The sequence below is a fragment of the Lagenorhynchus albirostris genome, chromosome 4 (assembly GCF_949774975.1).
Source record: "Lagenorhynchus albirostris chromosome 4, mLagAlb1.1, whole genome shotgun sequence".
In the NCBI taxonomy this organism is placed as follows: Eukaryota; Metazoa; Chordata; class Mammalia; order Artiodactyla; family Delphinidae; genus Lagenorhynchus; species Lagenorhynchus albirostris.
Window position 1 is genome coordinate 78,854,654 of NC_083098.1, and position 22,972 is coordinate 78,877,625.

A 22,972-nucleotide genomic window follows, 5' to 3' on the forward strand; every position below is an offset into this window, starting at 1 on the left:
TTTCCTTCTCGCCCACATTTTTTTGTTTGTTTTTAATTAATTAATTAATTTTTTGGCTGCGTTGGGTCTTCATTGCTGTGCACAGGCTTTCTCTAGTTGTGCCGAGCCGGGGCTACTCTTTGTTGTGGTGTGCCGGCTTCTCATTGCAGTGGCTTCTCCTGTTGCGGAGCACGGGCTCTAGATGCACGGGCTTCAGTAGTTGTGGCACACAGGCTCAGTAGTTATGGCTCACGGGCTCTAGAGCGCAGGCTCAGTAGTTGTGGCACATGGGCTTAGTTGCTCCGCTGCATGTGGGATCTTCCTGGACCAGGGCTTGAACCCGTGTCCTCTGTATTGGCAGGCGGGTTCTTAAACACTGTGCCACCAGGGAAGTCCCTCACCCATGTTTTGGAAAACTGTGTTAATATCTGTTTCTGGGTAGGTAGGGCTTCCTATCATCCACATATACTTTGGTCTAAAGTAATAAATGTATCATTTTCTCCAGGTGTATTTTTACTTTATAGAATGAAAAAAATTGTTCCTATCACTAGAATTTGAGACATTAGTATGATGGCAAATTTGATTTATGGCACAAACAATAGAGGAGTTCATGCTTGTTTCCCTGAACTCACGTGGAAGAGGTAGCTCCCTATTCTCCATACACATAAGGTGAACCTTGATCAGAACTCTCCCTATTTGAGCTTGGGCACAGGTAGATAGTAACTCATGGAGGCAGCTGACAGATGAAAGGGGGTGATCTCAAATACATGGGTTGAGAAAAATTTACAAACTCCTTCTGTATCACTATAGAAAGACAGGTAACTATGTCCTCTTCCTTTCAAATACTTTGCAATTCTTTCCTTTGTACTTTAAGTTATTTCTTAAAGTTTATTTAATCAGGTGTCACTCGTATAAAAATATTTACTGTTGGTGAAGTAGTCTATGGTGATTTTCTCTGGGTAATATAGCCCATCCTTACCTTTTGCCTTTTTCTGTTTCCTTGAAACCTCACACTAATTTTCTAATTATATTTTTAGGAATCTGAATCTTGAACTTTCTGAGGAGAGCATCTGAGCTTCAGAGTTCCTATCAGGTAATGACAAAATATGGAAAAGACCCATGGTGCTGAGATTAGAATTTCACTGTGAGTGTCAATTTTAGATAATGTTGTGGATCCCTCCTTTTTTATGAAAGAAAGAAAGAAAGTTAAAGTTCTGGTAAGAAATTTTGTAAAAATTAAAATTGACAACAAAACCGCTTTAAAAAGTTGTATGTACTCTTAAGCACTCTATTTATTATTCAGAATTAGCCTAACCACAGAAAGTATAAGAGACATATACCAGTCTAAATAAACAAATGTTTCCAAAATAAGATATTTCCTATCTGTCGAAAAAGTTTTACTTGATTGACTAACTTGATAGTCTTAATGCAATCAGTTGGATGAAAAATAAAATGTGTATTGCCAGCAAACATTTTAGAGAGATAAGCACTTGTTGCAAGTACTATACATGCTTAGAAAAATCTTTACTTTGGCCAGCTAAGACCACCACATGTTTTAAAATGTCATCCATCATTTCAGTGTTAAGAGCGCCCCCTGGTGTGATTGTCTAATTATGTTTATGAGAAATTTAGGCACTATTTTTTTTTAATTTTTAAAAATTTTTATTGAATTCTTTTTTTTATTGAAGCATAATTGATTTACAATATTATATTAGTTTCAGGTATACAGTATAGTGATTCAATATCTTTGCAAATTATACTCCATTTTAAGTTATTACAAGATAATGGCTGTAATTCCCTGTGCTGTACAGTATATCCTTGTTGCTTATCTATATTAGACACTGTTTTTAAAACCTCATTTTGCTATTAGATGGTAATAGACCTTCTTTTTATACTCTGCTGACCTGACCAGTATGGTATGTAACTATCTAGAAATATGAATTTAATTTTTTCCTTGCCGTTATCCATGTTTATATCTGGAATCAGTGGTTAGCTTGAAAGTAGAATTTGGTAATAGTAATCCCTAAACTTCTTCAGTTAAAGTTAAGGACCAATAATATATCCTTTGGTAAATGTGAAATTGTATACTGAGATAAAATTTTATAGGATAATCAAATTCTTTGGTGGTAATAACCTTGTTAAATGGCAAATTTCTGTGAACAGTTTCTTTTTGGTAAACTCATGGGCATTTTAATAATTAAACATGAGAATTCAGACATTGCATTTTGATTTTGAAATATTCATTGTTTGGAAAAATTAATCCAAGTTTTAAGATTTTCTTACAACCCAGCAGCCCCCCTATAACCACGGAACTTGCAAATGTAAACATAATAATTCATCCCTGAATCACAATAGACCTCTCATCCATCCCCTAAAATCACCCCCACTCCTGTAAATTCTCATTCGAACTTGGCAGCAGGGTGTCTATTTTATTACTGTCATTTTTCCTTGCATTTAATATTTAGTCCTTTGGGAATAATTAAACCATCCTTGCAAAGTGAAAGTGTGCATAATATTCTAAACTACATTTCTGTAAATTTGATAACTGCAATTATATTTCCCCCTACTGTGTCTTCTCCAAACTTAGATTGTTGTGATCGTTTTAACCATTTCTCATAGGTTCTATGTTCTAAACTTGATCATTTACAGGGCTATCACACTGAGCTGTTTGGAATAGACTGCTTTTACTTTCATTTTCTTCTGTATGGTTCCTCTTTCAATTGAATTCTGAAGCCATAAGCTTAGCACAGTATTTATATTATGTCCTGGCCTGTTAAAAGGAAATTTTCTAAAATATAGAATAAAAAAAAATCAGAACAGCGAACCTATCATAGTAGACCTGTGTTTGAATCTGGTTTGCAAATTTATTAGCATCGTGACCTTGGATAAGTCAGTGAGCCTCTCAGAGCCTTAATCTCTTCTCCTGTAAAAGGGAAATACAAATCAGTACTTTGCAGAATGTTGTTAATTCATCTTTTATGTTAATATGTATTTGAGATTTATTATCTGCCAGATTTAAGGCTGGATGCCTCATGAGCATTTAGTTCTCACAACAGTTCTGTGAAGTAGGTGCTTTTATTTCTATATTATTGTTGAGGCTTAGAGAAGCTAAGAAGCCTGTTAAGTGCAAAGGCCAAGATTCCAATCGAGGTCCTTTTGACTTAAAATGAGCTTATAAACACTATGCTTCGTATATGTTTTAATCCTACTTACTCATTTCTGCTAATTTATTGATTTTGTTGTCCTTAAGGTCAGATTATCTCCCAATGCACAAACATACAGGAAACCAATCTTTTGAAAAAGAAGACCTGGATCTTTTAACATGGATGCTCTTCTTGTCCGAAAACCAGAATTATTTTGAGAATTTATTCTTCTATACAATTTTTTTCAAACCAGGCAATGCACTAAGAGATCCTTTGTTATTATTTTCGTTGAGCTAATAGCAGTAACAAGGACTATTGGGTTGGTGAACCTTAAGGCACCTTCATGCAGAATATAAAGGCAGGATAATAGAATGCTAATTTTAGGCACTGTTGCATGCTTCCACCTCACCATTTCTGCTGGTTTTCTCTGGAGCTGGGACCACAATCTATTCCTTTTTGCCTTGCTGTTCTTATTTAAGTATCTAATTACTTGGATTGGCTTTGTGAAGACTACATCATTTTCCTTATGGTTTAAGAATTTTTCCTCATATTCTAGATACCAGATTTTATTCATTAATTGCTACAGAGGCTATAAGTTTCTGGTTTCGCTAATAAGTTGTTTTGAAGGCTACTAAGTAACTCACCATGGAAACATGGTGTGAACAGGCTTGTCCTTTGCTTAATAAAATCTAGTGTTTCATAATATTCCTTTGGTCCTTGAGATTTGCTCTAGGAAGTAGGCTGTTCAACCATGATTCAAGAGCACATTGTTGGGTTTCTCAATGGCTGAGTGACTGTTTTCTTGTTGAAGTTGCCTCATGTGCTTGGGTCAGATGTATAGGCATTAATGTGAGCAGCTGTGTATATTATTATGTCTTACTGAGGTTGCACATTACGCCAAACACCACTGCCACTAGGAAAATCAACTCAATCATCATCATTGAATCCATGAATGAGTGAAGAAATGGGAGTTGTTTTAGTTTTCTACCCTCATTTCTGCCCCACTCCTACACTTATTCCCCTGACTGCCTACCACACACATGTGCACACACAGCATTTGGTGAGTTTGTTGTTGGACTTGTTTAATGTTTGTGGAATCCGGTCTTTTTTTCCAAATCCTCTGATATTGTTTTGGGTTAAGCCCTCATATTTTTCATTTGAACAATTGGGATACTCCTTTAACTGAATTCTCTCTCTTCAGTGTTACATGCCTCCAGTAAACTGTCCCTAGTAACACCAGAATAATTTTCCTAAAACATAGAACTCATAACAGCTTAAAATTATTCATTGTCTCATTGTTCAGAAAGAGCCTTTGGTTCTTGCTTACTCTCTTCTAATTTGTCTCCCTACCATTGTCTTTACCCTCTGAATTCTGTGCTTTGCTCCACTGAAAAATTACAAATCCCAGAATGCTTTTCACTTCCTTTGCCTTCCTGTGCCTTTATGCACTAATGCACATGCCTTTATGCCAGTAACACCCTTCTGCTCTTCATTTGGCGGGCTCCACTTTCTCCTCTAAGACAATCCTTCCCTGACAAAATTCTCACCCCACAAGCACATACTCAGTCTAAGTGCTTCTTCAGGGGAATTGCAAGATCCTGTGCTCACTTCTGTTGTTACAAGGTTTAGATTAAGGTGGGCAGCTTGAAGGCAAGTATTATGGTATATTATTCAATGTACCACAGAGCCAGATATTTAGAAAATGCTCAGGACAACTTTACTTATGAAGCCCATGAAGAGGCTTAATGAAGAATAGAAAGATACTGTGTTAGGATTCCCACGAAGATCTCATGCCTCAGTCAGGCTTTCAAGCTTATAGATCAAAATGTCTGACTTCTGTCAGCCATTACTGGGCAAGATGGTGAAGCAGCCATCAGTTGACGTTATATGCTGTCTTTCATTTACATTGAATCTTTTACATTTTCACTTAAATTGACTTTTTCCCAGCACTCATATACACCTCAGTACCCCTCTGTGACAGTGATTTTTTGTGGCTTAATATTCATTCTCTTCTTCTTTTTACTTGTGGTGTCAAGAGAAAAAAAAAGACCACAAGCCCCCCATTATCTCTTTCTCCTTTTTGCTATGGGAGACAATTTGCCATAATTCTGTCCAATGAAATATAAACAGGAATCTGATGGAATTTCTGGGAAGTCTCTGTGTTCTTGCTGTTGATGGTATCTTGTCTTCCTTCTGGCCCTTTCTTTCTTCCCTGCTCCTGGAAGGTACACACGATGACTGGAACTGGAGCAGCCACCTTGCTGCCTTGAAAGGTTAGGAATATTACTGAGATTTTAGCCATGACATACCTGAACTTTCAAATCAATAACAGTAATTTCCTTCCCTTGGAATTCTCATTATATAAGCAAAATTTACCGTTTTGTGTTTAAGCCATTGTTATTTGAGTTTTCTGTTGCATCAACTGACTCACTTCCCAAACTGATACTTCTTACATTTTAAATGAATGCATTAGAAGTTAGTGGTATAAGTTTTCCACCTCTCCACCTATGTTTTATATCTGTTAACTCAACAACCACGTATTTAGACCTACTGTCACCATGTATGTACTACCCTAGACACTAAGATATAATGACTGGAACACCATGCCTATGTAAATGGCTTACAGTCTCATGGGTGCATAGAAACAAAATTAATTATGATATTGTGTATTAATAATGATTAATTATGACAATATGAGATAGAATATATAATATAGCAAATGCCACAGCAGTATATGTAGAAAAGCCTGAAGGTAAACAGAAGAGAGTATTTACAATTTGATCAAGCTCTCCTAAAAGTAAAATCAAAATTTTTAAAATCAGAGAAATGAATCTCTCATCTGGGATTTCAGGCACCCTGAACAGGACTTAATCCTTGTGCCTTTTTAGTGACAGCGTAGGTGGTTACTTACCTTTATGTGTCAGCCTTCTGCCTCTTACTAATAATTAAAATGAGCACTGTCTAGGAGACCAGAGATAAAATCCACACTTTGAATTGCTGACAGGCTGTCTTTGGAAAGCCAAACTGGTGAAAAGCAATTTGTGGAGAAGGAGGGACAAGAAATGACACAGGAAGTTGCCAAGGATTCAACTGACACACAGAGTAGTAAGCCAAGAGCTGTGACAAGGATGGCAGTAAACAAGAAACCGAAGCTCAGTTGTTGAAAGGCAAGAGTTAGGTAGTGGAGAGAGACATCAAAGCATTAGGCAGCCAACAGCCTGGAACAAACTCACAATGAGGGAGAGCTAGGGAACAAGCCTCCTCAGGAGAGCACAAAAATAGGCTCCAGGACTCCAGGACTCTCGCTGAAGTCTGTGAGGAAGGCCAGAAGCAGATCATAATAAGGACACTATTTATAAAATCACAGCAACTCAAAGGAGTTAAAATGAGAAAATGGTCTCAAAGTAAAGCATAAAAATTTTAATCAGTCAATGTTTTGAAAAGACACGAAACACTCAAAGAAGCTGATTCAAAAAGAGAGTCCAGGGACATTGGCATTGATTTCAGTGCTTGATCTTAAGGTGATTATTTTTGGTACAGATTTTGAAATGAAAAAAAGCTCAGGAAAGGCAAAATCAATGTGGAATAAAATTTCTGGGATTGGGCCAAATGCCATTCAGAAGTCTCAGGTCTTGGGATAAGCTACAGAACTGAGCACATTACCATTTATTCTAACTGTGACACAGGGTTTTCCCAGAAGATGAATGAGAGGAAAGCTGCCAGTGATCCAGGTTTGAATAATAAGGACTGACCATCTCCCGTCTACCACACACTTGAGAGAAGCTATGAATACCAGTAAGGCATCAAGACATGTTGTGTGATCACAGAATACTCCATACTTTTACTCTACTCAGGATTAATGGACCAAGTTATGCTTGGTCCGTTAATGCATGACCACCAGGGTCTGATAGAAAATTATAGATACTCTCCTAGGGCATAAGTCCAATCTTCCTGAAAAAAACAGGGAACAACTAACATAGGTAACAGGTATTTTGGCTTCTGTGACCATATTCCATCTGTACTCTTCATCTAATGAGGGATGCTAATTACCTGTTCTAATGAAATTTGATCAAGAGTGGTTTTCTGAGATATATATATATATCATATATATGAGATATGTTTGCATTTTATGTATTTTTATATCTGAACTATATTGAATCACTTATAATATTACAAATTATCTAAATTATTTCTAATGTAAGACATACAGGTAGTTCATTCATGATGTTTTTTTTTTACTTTTAAAGTGCTGCCCCTGAGGAAGCATGATTATTTTGCATGATGTCAAATGTCATAGAATAGGGATTTGACCTAAATAACTTTTAACTTTCCTTCATCATTTGATGCTGATCTAGAATATGCAAATTCACCTAAATTTTCCTAGAAGCTATTTTGCTTGCTTTGCCTCATCTGTGAAGCAGTAATGTGCTTTCAAAGAGTATACTGTTTTCTAGATTTACATTCTATGCATCCAGAATTCAGTAAATACCCATGTTCACTTTATCCATGTCTTCTTTGTTTACAGTAATTTCAGTTATTTCAACCTCAGTCTTTCGGAATGAGGAGTTCTGACCTTTGGTATCTTTTTCACTTATAAATCTGTTCTATGGTTTATTATTATTATTGTCCTTCTCCAAACCTTGCCTTGCTCTTTGGTATTTCTGAAATGTGGCAGCAAACAGCATGAGGCTGCATAGGAACACATAAAACAGAATGTTATAAAAAACTCTTTGTGGATATTTAATCATCATTACTTTTCTGAGAGCACTGTCTCATCCTGTTGATGAAACCTATTCCCAAAATTACATATTCCTGATTTTTATAAACAAGTGTGTGATTATAGTAAGCCATTAATATTTGATGAATATGACTTGAAGATTGCATTAGATTTCCAAAAGGGATCAAGGATATATAATAATCAGGAATTACTTACGAATTTGCAAAGGAGTTTGATTTAAAGAGGTGTTTTTTTAGCTTCCCAGTATCCTCTTTAGATTATTTATATAGGAAGAGATATTTTTATGCCAGGAGTTTTCATCTATAGAAAACCCAAGTTAATGTTTTCATTAATTTGTGCCTATATTTTTATGTTTGGGTTGGATCTCATTTTTATGGTGTGCAGGCTCCCACAGGTGAGTCTGATGCACACCAATATATGAGAACATTCTAAAATATTCAATAAAATTATGAAGAGAGACAGTTTTTATAATGAGAAGATACTTAGAAATATGTTTAAGGTTCTGTGTTGACTTCAAATTAAATATAATTGCAAAGTATATGTTGCGGACTGAATATTTGTGTTCCCCCAAAATTCATTTGTTGAAACCTTAACTTCTAGTGTGATAGTGTTAAAGGTGGGGCCTTTGGGAGCTTATTAAGTTTAGATGAAGTCATGAGAGTGGAGCCCCCATAGTGGGATTAGTATTAGAGGTATAAGGATTATCAGTATAATTATTATAAGAAGAGGAAGAGACTAGAGCTCTATGTGAGGACACAGCGAGCTAGGACACACTGCAAGCCAGGAAGAAAGCTCTCACCAGGAACCAGATTTGCCAGCACTTTGATCTTGGACTTTACAGCCTCCAGAACTGTGAGAAATTCTGTTGTTTAAGCAACTAAGTCTATGGTTTTTTGTTACAGTGGCCTGAACAGATTAATACGGTATGCATTGGAAGCCAGGAACAGTTTGAAAAATTTCAAATCTTTTTCTTCCTTTTTCAAAAAAAATATATATTTATTTATATATTTGGTTGCACTGGGTCTTAGTTGTGGCTGGCGGGCTCCTTAGTTGTGGCTCGCCAGCTCCTTAGTTGCGGCACGTGGGCTCTTTAGTTGTGGCAGGTGGGCTCCTTAGTTGTGGCATGTGAACTCTTAGTTGCGGCATGCATGTGGGATCTGGTTCCCTGACCAGGGATCGAACCTGGGCCCCCTGCATTGGGAGTGCAGAGTCTTAGCCACTGTGCCACAAGGGAAGTCCCTCAAATCTTTTTCTAATTAACTAAAGTTGGCTACTAAACTCACAGCTGCCTTCAAGTGTCAATAAAGAATGGCAGCCAAATGACCAATAGTGGGCATTACTGAAAAGATGCTCTATCAGGAAATAGAATGTTCGGAAAATGTAGTGCAGATATTTTCTATAACTAAATTGAAATATGGAAAAACTTGGTTAAACAGAATGCCTAGAGAACAGTGTTCTAATTTCATTGGATCTTTGATAAAATTTGAGCTGAATGTCCTTTGTGACTCAGTTGTTATTGACAACTTTCTTCATCATCAGTAAAATGCTATCCTATCTTCTCTCCCTTAATGTAATCAGAACTGAATCTTTTTTTTTTGCATTTGGAAACTTTACCCTGAAGCATATTTCTCATTCTGTAGTACGATGGAGGGATAAAGATGAAGAATGCATAGGCTTCGTTTGTAATGGGACTCTCTAATATTAGTTTTGTGTGATTTGCCACCTTATGTTACTAATGGAATATAGAGAATTCTAGATAAAGTTTCAAGTTAATGGTTTTATTGAAAAAAAAACTGTTTCAAATCTTAACTCTTAAAAGTATTTTTCAGTAGTTGAATTTATAATGAAGAGATTGACACTTTCATCATAATAGCCATTAACCTAAAGAATTTTGTAAGAGAGGACTTGGGAGATTGATATAATCTAAAATAAACTACTTAAAACACACTATTTAAAGCACAACTGATTCTGCACACTACTTTTTGAAATTAATGTAGGTCTAAACAGAGCTCTATCTATAGTTTATGTCATACCACTACGCAGTATGAAGTACTTATTCTGTGCTGGGCATTGAGTTAAATGTGTACATACACATGCATACACATATAAAATCTCATTGCTATATAATATATATAGTCTAATTTCTGTAACAACCTAGTAAAATTAATATATTTGTGAAATTAACATGAGTTTGTGTGTTTGTGGGTATGTGGGTGTGAGTGTTCAGAGCAATAGCAAACAAAATTGTTCTATTTTATTATCAAGTAGAACATATTTATTATTGTTGTTGTTAAGCTTGTTCTAAAATTTGAGGAAATAAAATTAAAACTTAATTGAACTCTCAGAAATAAGGGCTAAAATAAAAATATGGAAGATATAAAAGAAGCAACACTAAAATTATTAAAATAGTGTCCTCACGGGAGTAAGAATCAGGAACAGGGCAGGAACAGCAGGAGGCTTGTGTTTTATCTCATAAACCTGTTAAAAACCACTTGATTTTTTAAAGAATATGCTGTTATAAATATGAGGTTTAAAATGTAAAAAAGTAATAAAATCATTTTATGAGTTAAAAAAAAGAAATGAAGTGCTTAAAATACATACTGTCAGAACCATTCTAGGGTGCTTTAGAATCAGGTAGAAAAGAAGCGAGTTCATCAATTAGGTAAGTATAAATTAATTAACTTTAAAATAGCAGTCAGTAGTTATAAGCCAACTTCTATACACTCATTTTAAAACATTTTTTTAAATTGTGGTGACATATATATATAACATAAAATTTTCCATTTTTAAGTGTACAATTTTGTGGCTTTAATTACATTCACAATATTGTACAACCATCACCACTGTCTATTTCCAAAATTTTTTCATTGCTCCAAAGAGAAACTCAGTACCCATTAAGCAATAACTCCTCATTCTGCCCAGACCCTGGTAATCTCTAATCTACTTTGCATTGTTAGGAATTTGCCTATTCTAGGTATTTCATGTATATGTCTTATGGTCTAAGACATAAATGGACTTATACTACCTAATGCACTTAAAGGCTGGGTTAGTAGTTGAGTTTTCCTTAAGAAGCTATATCCTATTCAGTGAGGTTTTTTTTTTTCCTAGTAAAAGCCATTTCTTTCACTTATTCTAAATCAATAAGAGGACTAGGCATGCTTACTGTCTCAAATGCAGCTAACGGACCATTCTTTCATTGCCTTTCTCCAGTGGTCTGCCCTCTGAGTGTAAGTGAGAATTTATGTGTGTATGTATGTGTTAGTGTGTGTGTTTGTGTGTGTGTGTGTGTGTGTGTGAGAGAGAGAGAGATGTATTGGTGTATCTCAAAACAATTATTTCATTTGTTCTGATTCTGAAAACAATCCATTTTCATTACAGTAAACTGGAAGAACATTTGCTTGCTAACTTTGATATTATAAACAATGTAGCAATAAACAGCATGGTGCATCATTTCTGATGAATTCTACTTTAATTTAACAATATGCCTTCCATTACCCAGAGAAGCAGTGGAAGCCCTTTGTTAAAGACGTAGAAACTGTTAAGCCAAAGTTGCTGAATATCTGTGAAACAGACTCCCTACCCTCTCCTACACCCTTACTAGACTAGGCGAGCAAGAAATAAATATTTATTGTGTGAAGCCATTAAATGTCAAGGTTTTTCTATTACAGCAGCTTCCATTACCTTAACTAATACAATCACCCTTTGAACATTTCCTGTTAAAGTTGCCTTAGGCACTTAAAACTCATTAAGTCCAGAGTACATTTTCTTATATTCTGCTAAACCCAATGCCCAGAAAGGAAAATGTCCTGTATTTCGTCACAACTCTACTACTGCTCTGGCCATCAGATGTGTGTGTGTGTTTTTTTCCCCACAGTAACCAGTTCTCCAACATGTCAGATGTTGATGCAATTCAGTTAAATTCTGACACTAACCAAAGTTAGTAAAAATTCCACAGATTAAGGGCTCAGTTCCACAAGACTTCTGCTCACTTCAGAAGTCAAGTGCAAGTCGTAGGTCCCCAGGCTACCCGCAACTTGACTACAAATTAGAGGTTCCCATGATACCCTCCTCATGTTCGATAATGTACTGGAGTGGCTGATAGAACCCAAGAAAACAGTTTAGTTACTCTTCCCAATTTATTATAAAGGATATTTTAAAGAATACAAATGAACAGCCAGATGAAGAGATACATAAGTTGAGCCTAGAAGAGTCCCACGTGCAAGAGCTTCTGTCTCTGTGGAGTTGGGTGTGCCATCCTCCTGGCATGTGTATGTATTCACCAACCTAGAAGCTCTGTGAACCCTGTACTTTTGGGATTTATATGGAGGCTTTATCATGTGGGCATGATCAATTATTAACTCAATTTCCAACCCCTCTGCCTTCTCTAGCGAATGGGGGTGGGATGGGGTTGAAAGTTCCTAGCTTCTAATCATGACTTGCTTTCTCATGACCAGCCCCCATCCAGGTGCCCATCAGGAGTCACCTCATTAGAACAAAAGGTGTTTCCGTCACTCAGGAAATTATAAGTGTTTTGGGAGCTCTGTGTTAGAAACTGGGGTAAAAGACTAAATAGTAGCAGGAACCAGGGGCAAATATATATATATATGTGTGTGTGTATATATATATATATATATATATATATATATATATATATATATATATATACACACACAAATATTTATATTTACTATTATTTCACACCTGGTCTTCCACCTTTTTTTCTTCCTAGTAATGAACTAAGTGTACTACCAGTCACTTACACTAGGAAAAAAAGTCATTTTAACTTACTTCTTATCTCCCTTACCCAATGGCTTTCCATTTCCTAGAAAAAAATTTCTATGTACATTGTTCCTCTTGTCTCTATTTGCATAGCATCTTCCCTAATTCAAGCTCTCTTTATCTCTTGGTAGGACAATTGTCATAACTTTCTAACCCATATTTCATTTCTTCTACAAGCTCTTCCTGTGGAACTGATTAATATCCCTAACTTGTTTCTGATATACCAGGACCTTTTACCCAAATTGTATGTACTAAAGTTCAAATTCTTTATCTGTGATCTGCCTTTTGACTTAATTTTGCTGTCTTATTTCATATGGCTCCCCATATGGTACAGTATATTGTGTGAACTGAAATACTTGCAGTTCCATTACATACTCTTTATTTTCTTACCTCCCTTTGTTCTCTTTACTTGGAATATCTTGCTCCTCCATCTCAGAATATGTGAATTCTCTATTACATCAAGGTCCAACTTAAATGATACTTCTTCCACAAACTTCTCTGATCCTCTTCTTTAATAATTTCTTCATTCCTTAAAGGAAGGGGTATCATTTATGACACATTGCTTTTCTTATAGTTATTCTTGTATGTCTTATCTCTTCCACTAGAGAAAGAACTTCATGATGACATACTTTAATAAAACTATTATTAATAGAATTTTACCTGAAAAAAATTGCACATGGAAATAAAGATATCAAATATTTTTGTAATAGAGTAAAAGTGGGTACAAGCTGAGGTAGAAAATAGGTCTCCAGTGGACTTGTAGATTATTCTTAAACAACATAAGATACACTTACTCCCAGTCACCAAATAATTGTTGTGAAATGAGGGATACTGTTACTTCATAAGGTTCATCTAAACTAAATCATGATTCTTGGCATATTTTTCAATGTAAAATGAGATGAGTCTTGGCAGTATGTCACATACCATGATAAATAAATATATTCTCTTTAGAGAGGAATAGGTGATGAAATGATCCTTTGATGTTCCCCAAAGAATGCTGTATCCATTTTGATATGTAGAAAGACAGTAATCCAAAGCACATGCTTAGAATACTACTGTTGTCTTCATAGTTTAGGCTATCACTTGAGAAAGGAGTATTCTGTTTAATAGGTTTTCTACTCAACACTATTTTTTCTTGTGATTTATTAATTCTACTGTGCATCTAAATTTATTCTTTTGATTGTTACCTTGACTTTCATCTCATGCATATACCACATTTTATTCATCTTATCTCCTATGATTGACACTTAGTATTACCAGAAGAGGATTTTGTAGGTCACATGTACATGTAATTTTACTAAGTACTTCCTGATTGCTTTCCTGAAACAATTTACAGGCCTAACAGCAAAACCTGGCAGCTTAATTTCACCCTTATGCTTTCTAACATTTCTACTATCCAACTTCCTGATTTTTGTCACTTTGAAAACTGGTATTTTGAAATTTGTATTACCTTAGTAGTGAAGATGAGCCTCTTTTTCATATATGCAGCCTTAGTTCATTCCTTCTTTTGGGTTTCTTGTCTTTCCCTGGTTAATTTTTAGCAGTTCCTTGTATATTCTCAATTAATAGTTAACAAGCATCTCTCCTAGTCTCTAATATCTTTTTTCTTTAATTAAAAAATTTTTTTACATCTTTTTTGGACTATAATTGCTTTACACTTTTGTGTTAGTTTCTGCTGTATAACAAAGTGCATCAGCCATATGTATACATATATCTCCACATCTCCTCCCTCTTGCGTCTCCCTCCCACCCTCCCTATCCCACCCCCCTAGGTGGTCACAAAGCACCGAGCTGATCTCCCTGTGCTATGCGGCTGCTTCCCACTAGCTATCTATTTTACATTTGGTAGTATATATAACTTTTCTTATAGTATTCTTCATTGCACAGAAATCCTTCATGTTTTGTCAAATCAGTAGTTTTTGCTTTATGTATTTCTTAATCAAATTTAATAAGGTATAATTTATATACAGTAAAATGTACCCATGCTGAGAGTACAGTATGAAGAATTTTGATAAGTATATGCATCTGTGTGCTCAGCATCACAATGAAGATATAGAAAATTCCCATCACACCAAAAACTTCCCTTAAGACCCTTTGCAGTCAATTCCTGCCTTTCATCCCCAGCCCTAGACAACTAATGATCTGTTTTCTGTCACTAAAGATTAGTTTTGTTTCTTCTAGAATGTCATATAAATGGGATCATGCAGTGTGAACACTCTTTTTCACTTCTATTTATACTCAACATAATGTTTTTAAAGAATTAAAAGAAAATTTATATATATACATACATATATACGCATGTATACATGTATATGTGTATATGCATACACAGAGATAGATGTATACATAACTATACGTATATGTACAGTTTACTTTTCTTCCTATATATCCAAGTTGCTATTTGGTCTCATTTCTCTTCAATCCTCCAGACTTCCTTTAGTATTTATTTTAGTAAAGATCTGCTGCCAACTCATTTTTAAAAAAGTGTATTTCAACTTCATTTTGGAAGAGTAGTTTCACTGGATATAGATTAGGTCTTAGCTGAATTGTTTTTCCTTTTGTACTTTGGACATGCCATTCTGTTGTCTTCTGGCATCCACTGTTTGTGATATAAAGCCCATCATTGATTGCATCACTGTCAACATCTATGTAATGTATCAATTTTCCCCCTGCTTCCAGGGTTTTCTCTTTATCTGTAGCTTTCAGAAGTTGACTGTGAAGTACCTGAGTGTGATTTTCTTTGTGTTTATCCCACTGGGAGTTTGTTAAACTTCCTGGATATGTAAGTTAATATTACTTTTTTCTTTTTTTCCTTTATACTAAGTTTGTGAAGATTATTATAGCCCGTATTTCTTGAAATATTTTTCTTTCACTTTTTGTCTCTACTCTCCTGGTACTCCAAGTGAAATGTACATTGAATCATTTGATGTTACCCCAGAGTCTCTGAGCCTTTATTTTCTACATTTTTTTTGTCTCTGTTGTTCAAATTTTATTCATTCCATTGATCTATTTTCAAATTCACTGATTCTTTCTTCTTCAACTGGTGTTGACCCCATTTAGTAAATTTCAGTTGTACTTTTCAGACACAGAATTTCCATTTCATTCTTTTTTATAGTTTCTGTTTCTCTGCTAAGATTCTATATCTGTTCATAGATTGAAGTATATTTTCCTTTAAGTTTTGAATGTCTCCCTTTAATTCTTTGAACATATTTATAATAACTTCCTTGAATTATTTGCCTGGTATGTCTAGCATCTGTGGCCATTCAGAGTCAGATTCTATTAAATGATTATTTCATGAATAGGGGTCACAGTTTCTTGCGTTTATTCTTGTTTTGTTGCTTGCCTAATAGTTTTTGGTGGAAAAGTAGACATCGTAAGTAATATACTTTAATAATTTAGAAACTCCTTCTTTCTTTCAGTGATGATGATGATGATTTTGTTCTTCCAAAAAAAAAGAGGAAAAGGTCCTTATAAATTAACTTGTTTGGAATCAAATTTTGAAATCTATTTCTCCTGCAATGTTCAGCAGCTGATACTTTTTTTCAGCTTCCAGTTGCTGTTACTGCCTCTTTGTCCTCCTCCTCTTCTCTCCTGTTCTTCTTCCTTCTTCTCTCTTTATCTTTCTTCGTTTTTCTTTTTCCTCTTTTGTCAAGCCTCCCAGCTCTTACCTGAGCCTGCTATTTAGTAATTAATCAAGAATTTTATGTGCAGAGTTTATATTCAGATTCTGAGGCTCATCCGGTCTATTAGCTTTTTCTTCAGTTATTGACATAATTTTTTCTACTTTATTATCTTATAATTGTGCACTACATTGGTTGGTTTTCAAATGCAAAAGCCCTGATTCTGACCTACTTACATATGATTTATTTTCCTTTTTATATATTTCTAGATTTGACTGTAATATATTGTTAAAGTTTTAATGTTGATTTTTATGTAGCTTTTTTTCTCTAATAATGTTGGTCTAGTTTTGATTTCAGGGTAATTCTGGACTCAAAGAATGAGGTGTGATGTATTTCTTCCTCTCATTGTAAAATTGTTCTGGCAGGGTTGATATTGTTTCTTTTTTATAAGTTCAGTAAAATTATCAGTAAAGCAGTTTGTCCTACAGTAGTCTTTGTGGGGAGTTGTTAAGTTACAAGTGCAATTTCCCTAGTATATATAGGGCTACTTAGTTTTTCTTTAATTTTTAAGTTAATTGTATTGTAGTCATGAAATGTAATCTTTGTGATATGAGCACTTTAAATTTACTGTGACTAGTTTTATGGTCCAATGTATGATTTATTTTTAAATGATTGGGTGGAGAGTTCCATAAATGTCAATTAGATCAGGTTGATTAATAGAGTCATTCAAATCTTTTATTTCCTTAGTAATAGTCTATTTATTTAGTCTAATGCTTATGGGGTCATATGGTAAATATATGTTTAACTTTATGAGAACCTGCCAAACCATTTTCCAAACTGGCTATATCATTTTGAATTCCCACCCTCAATGAATGAGAGTTCTTATTGCTTCACATCTTCAGCAGATTTTGATCGGTCAGGATTTGTTCATTTGTTTTAATTTTAGCCGTTTTAATAGGTATATAGTAATACCTCATTGTAGTTTAAATTTCTTTTCCTAATGCCTAAGGTTGTTGAGACTCTTTTTCTATGCTTATTTACCACCTGTATATATACTTTGATGAAATGTCTGTTTATATCTTTTACATCTTTTTAAAATAATGATTTGTTATCGTGGAGTTTTCGCCTTATTATTGAGGGCTTTTTTTTTTAACATCTTTATTGGAGTATAATTGCTTTACAATGGTGTGTTAGTTTCTGCTTTGTAACAAAGTGAATCAGCCATACATATATCCCCAGATCTCTATTATTGAATTTTAAAAGGTCTTAATATATTATACATACAAATGTTTAATCCACTATGTGATTTGCAAATATTCTCTTTCAGTCTGTAGCTTGTCTTTTCATTAACAGTATCCTTTGCAAAAGTTAAGTTTTAAATTTTGATGAGGTCCTAATTAGCAAGTTTTATTTTTCCTTTTATGTATGTTACTTCTGGTGTCATAAAAATACTTATTACCAAACCCAAAATCTTACAGATAGCATTTTATTTTTCATGTTTTTTTCGAGAAATTTTAGTCTGACAGTTTCCATTTACATCTATGATCTATTACGAGTTAATTTTTGAATAAGATATTAGTTGTAGGTGGAGATTCATTTTTTAAAAATAAGGATGTCCAGCAGCTCCAGCAATAATTGTTGAAAAGACTATCCCTTTTTATTAATTTGCCTTTGCAAAAATCTATTGATTGTATTCATCTTGGTCTATTTCTAGACTTTCTATTCTACTCCACTAACATATGTCTGTTCTTTCACCAATACCACACTGTCATAATTGCTTTAGCTTTATAGTAAGTCTTGAAATGGGGAGTGTGAATCTTCTAACCTTGTTCTTTTTCAGGATTGTTTGGTTAGTGTAGTTCCTTTGTCTTTCCACGTGAATTTTAGAATCAGCTTGGCAAAATCTACCAAAATGTTTGCTGTGTTTTTGATTACGATTGCATTCAATTTGTAGATTAATTTTGTTAGAAGTTATATCTATTGTCTTATATCTGTTGAGTCTATCAAGCCACTTGCATGGTATATTTCTCCATTTATTTAAATCTTCTTTAATATATTTTATTAGTGTTTTGTAGTCCTCAATATAGAAATGTGATGGCTAATTTTATGTAAACTTGGCTGTGCCATGGTATACAGGTACATAATCAACACCAGTCTGTATTTCACTGTGAAGGTATTTTTTAGATGATATTAACATTTAAATCATTAGACTTTGACTAAAGCAGATTGCCTTCCATACACACACACACACACACACACACACACACACACACACACACACACACACACACACACACAACTGGTCTGTTACTCTGGAGAACTGGACTAATGCATAGAACTTATATGTATTTGGTTAATTTATATGTAAATTTTTTTTTTTTGCGGTACGCAGGCCTCTTACTGTTGTGGCCTCTCCCGTTGCGGAGCACAGGCTCCGGACGCGCAGGCTCAGCGGCCATGGCTCATGGGCTCAGCCGCTCGGCGGCATGTGGGATCTTCCCGGACCGGGGCACGAACCCGTGTCCCCTGAGTCGGCAGGTGGACTCTCAACCACTGCGCCACCAGGGAAGCCCTTTAAATATTTTTGATGCTATTTCAAATGGGATTTTCTTTTTAAAATTTCAGTTGTTGATTGATGCCATAAAGATATTAGATTCACTTTTGTTTATTGGCATTTACCCTGCAACCTTGCTAAACTCACCTAATAGTACTAGGATTTTTTTTTTTTTTTAGATTCTTTGAGGTTTTCTCCATAGGTATCTGTGTCATCTATAAAGCGAGGCAATTTTATTTCTCCTTTTCAATCTGTATGCCTTTTATCTCTTTTTCCTGTCTTATTGCACTTGCTAGGGCTTCCAATAAAACAAGGAATAAGATTGGTAAGGGAAGATATTTGTCTTTTTTTCTGACTTTAGGGAGAAAAAATTCAGTCTCTCATTATTTTGTATTATGTTAACTGCCAGTTTTTCATATATTTTTCATTAAATTAAGGAAGTCTCCTTCTATTTCTGGTTTGCTAAAAGTTTTGTTTGTTCACTTTTATCAAGGATGGATATTGAATTTGGTTGATTGCTTTTTGGTATCTACTGAGATGATCATATATTTTTACTTAAGATGGTAAACTGCAGTGATTCATATTTGAGAATTGAATCAGCCTTGAATTCATAGAATGAACACAATATATATATTGCTTGATTTGATTTACTAATTTTGTTGATCATATTTGCATCTATGTTTATGAGGAATATTGGAGTATGATTTCATTTTCTTGAAATATCTTTATCTTGTTTTGGATAATGCTGGCCTTATAGATTGAATTAGAAAGTGTTTCCTTTTATTTTCTGGAAAAGATTGTGTAGAATTGCTACTATTTCATCCTTAAATGTTTGGTAGAGTGTACAAGTGGAACTTCCTGGGTGTAAAGTTTTCTTTTAGGAAGATTTTTTTTTCCCTATAAATTTCTTTTTTTAAAAATAGATATAGTATTAATCAGGTTATCTGTTTTCTAGAATTTCCTTCTTGTCTTTTGGATGCCTGTGTTATCAGTCGTGATGCCCCTTCTTTCATCCCTGATATTGGTAGTTTGTGTCGTCTGTCTTTTCTTATTTGTCAGTCTTGCTCTAGATTTGTTGATTTTACTAATTTTCCAAAGAACCTGTGTTTGGTTCTTTGATTTTTATCTATTGTTTTCTGCTTTAATTTCATTGATTTCTACTCTGATCTTTATACATTCCTTATCTTCTGCTGGTTTTTGCATTTAATTTGCTCCTCTTTCTTTAGTGTTTTAAACTGAAAGCTTAGGTTGTTGATTTTACATATTTTTAATATAAGCATTTAATTCTATGTATTTCCCTTTAATCACAGCACTTGCTGCATACACATATTTCTATATGTTGTATTTTAATTATGTTTTAGCTTGTCATTTAAAAAACTTCCCTTGACAATTCCTTCTTGGTTCATGTGTTGTTTAGAAATGTGTTGTTTAATTTCCAAATATTTGGGGATTTTCCAGATATCTTTCTGTTATTTAGTTTAAGTTTAATTCTCTTATGGTCTAAAAATGTCATTTGCTTTATTTCTATTCTTTTAAATTTGTTAAAGTTTAATATATGGCCCAGGATATGGTATATTTCTTTGAAAGTTTCATGTACACTTGAGAAAAATATATATTCTGCTATTGTTGGGTGGATTGATTTATGAATGTCAATTAGGGCAAGGTGGTTCATAGTGCTATTTAAGTTGTTTACATACTTAATGATTACTTGCTTAATTTTTCTATCAGTTACTGAGAGAAGAATGCTGAAGTTTTCAACTATTATTGTGGATTTGTAATTTTTTCCTTTCAGATCTATCAGTCTTTGACTCATATATTTTGAAGTTCTTTTTTTTCTCTCCCATTTGAAAACCATTTTTAAAATTGAAGTATAGCTAATTTACAATGTTATGTTAGTTTCAAGTATAGAGCAAAGTGATTCAGTTATATGTATATATAATATATATAATATATTATATATTGTTTTCCAAATTCTTTTCCATTGTAGGTTATTATAAGATATTGAATATAGTTTTGTTTGTGGTTTCCTTTTTCTGTGCAAAAGCTTTTAGGTTTAATTAGGTCCCATTAGTTTCTTTTTGGTTTTATTTTCATTACTTAGAAGGTGGATCCAAAACGATATTGCTGCAATTTATGTCAAAGAGTGTTCTGCCTCTGTTTTCCTCTAGGAGTTTTTTAGTGTCTGGTCTTACATTCAGGTCTTTAATCCATTATGAGTTTATTTTTGTATATGGTATTAGAGAATGTTCTAATTTCATTCTTTTACAAGTAGCTCTCCAGTTTTCCCAGCACTACTTATTGAAGAGACTGTCTTTTCTCCGTTGTATATTCTTGCCTCCTTTGTTGTAGGTTAACCTACCTAAGGAGGCAAAATACCTGTACTATGAAAACTATAAGATGCTGATGAAAGAAATTGAAGATGACACAAACAGATGGAAAGATATACCATGTTCTTAGATTGGAAGAATCAATATTGTTAAAATGACTATACTACCCAAGGCAATCTATAGATTCAGTGCAATCCCTATCAAATTACTAAAGGCATTTTTTCACAGAACTAGAACAAAAAATTTTTAAATTTGTATGGAAACACAAAAGACCCCGAATAGTCAGAACAATCTTGAGAAAAAAGAATGGATCTGGAGGAATCAGACTCCCTGACTTCAGACTATACTAGAAAGTTACAGTAATCAAAACAGTATGGTACTGGCACAAAAACAGACATATAGATCAATGGAACAGGATAAAAAGCCCAGAAATAAACCCACTCACTTACGGTCAATTAATCTATTTTGAAGTTCTTTTGTTAGGTTCATGCACATTTAAAATTCTTTTACCTTCTCATAGAATTGACTGCATTATAATTATGTATTGTCCCTCTTTATACCAGATAACCTTTCTTGTTCTAAGACTACTTTGTATAAAACTAATAAGACTACAACAACTTTCTTTTAATTTCTGTTTTCATGGTATGCATCTCCGCATCCTTTTAGTTTTATCCTACCTAAGACTTTATATTTAAAGTGGCTTTCTTGTAGACAACATACAGTTGGGTCTTGCTCTTTTATCCAATCTGATAAGTTCTGTCATTTAACTGGTTTGTTTTGACCACTCATATTTCAAGTGATTTTCCATATGATTGGATTAAAATCTACCATCATGCTAGCTATTTTCTACTCATTACATTTGTTCTTTGTTTCTTTTTGCCTCTTAATTATAATTATTTCTTCTCCTTCTCCTTTCTCCCTCTCTCCTTCCCTTTCTTTCTTTTCTTCTTTATTTCTTTAGTCCTAGTTTTTACAATATACATTTCAAAATAATTTATGCCTACCTTCAAATACGGTATGCCACTTCACATGTAATGTGAGTACTTTATAATAGTATATTTCCAGCTCCTGTCTTCCATCCCTTGATCTGTTTTTATCAAACATTTCACTTGTACATGTTATTAAATACAAACTGTACTGTTACACTTGTTGATTTAAACAGTGTTTTTAAAGCAAATAAAAATATGATAAAATTTTACCATTATTCCATTTCCAATGCTCTTCATGTCTTTGTGTAAATCCAAGTTTATGAGCCCTATCATATTTCTTCTACTTTAAGAACTTTCTTTAACATTTCTTATAGATATCTGCTGGTAATGAATGTCAGTTTTTGTTAGATTGAAAAAGTCTCTCCTCCCCACTTTCCTTTTTGAAGGATATTTTTGTTATAGAATTCTATATTAGCAAGTTTTTCTCTTAATACTTTAAAGATATCACTCTCTTGTCTTCTTGCGTGTCTGGTTTCTGATGGGAAATCTGATGTAATTCTTGTCCATGTTCCTCTGTAATATATTTTATTTCTCTGGCTTTCTTTAAGATTTTCTCTTTATCTTTTGTTTTAGCAGTTTGAAATAAATACATGTTTTTGTATTTTTCTTATTAGGTGTCCTACAAGGTTTTTGGATCTGTAATTTGGTGTGTTTCACTAATTTTTGAAATTTCTCAGCCCTTTTCTTCCTTTTTTTTACCTTATTCTCACTTTAGAGATTCCAATTACACATATGTTAATATGTTTGATATTGTTAACAGCTCTTATGTCACAGCTCAGTTCTGTTGTGGTAGGTTTTTGATTTGTTTTGTACTGTTACTCTTTTTTCGTTTTGCCTTAAGTTA

At 34.0% G+C, this 22,972-nt stretch overlaps 1 protein-coding gene across 1 annotated transcript in view; it reads left to right on the forward strand.

Moving 5' to 3' along the window:
* Positions 1-22,972, forward strand: part of LOC132519360 (cytochrome c oxidase subunit 7B2, mitochondrial) — a 174,334-nt gene that overhangs the window by 88,420 nt on the left and 62,942 nt on the right. The window contains exon 2 of the mRNA XM_060147295.1: positions 1,017-1,072. The gene's annotated coding sequence lies outside the window, so the exon portion shown is untranslated. The remainder of the gene's footprint in view (positions 1-1,016; positions 1,073-22,972) is intronic.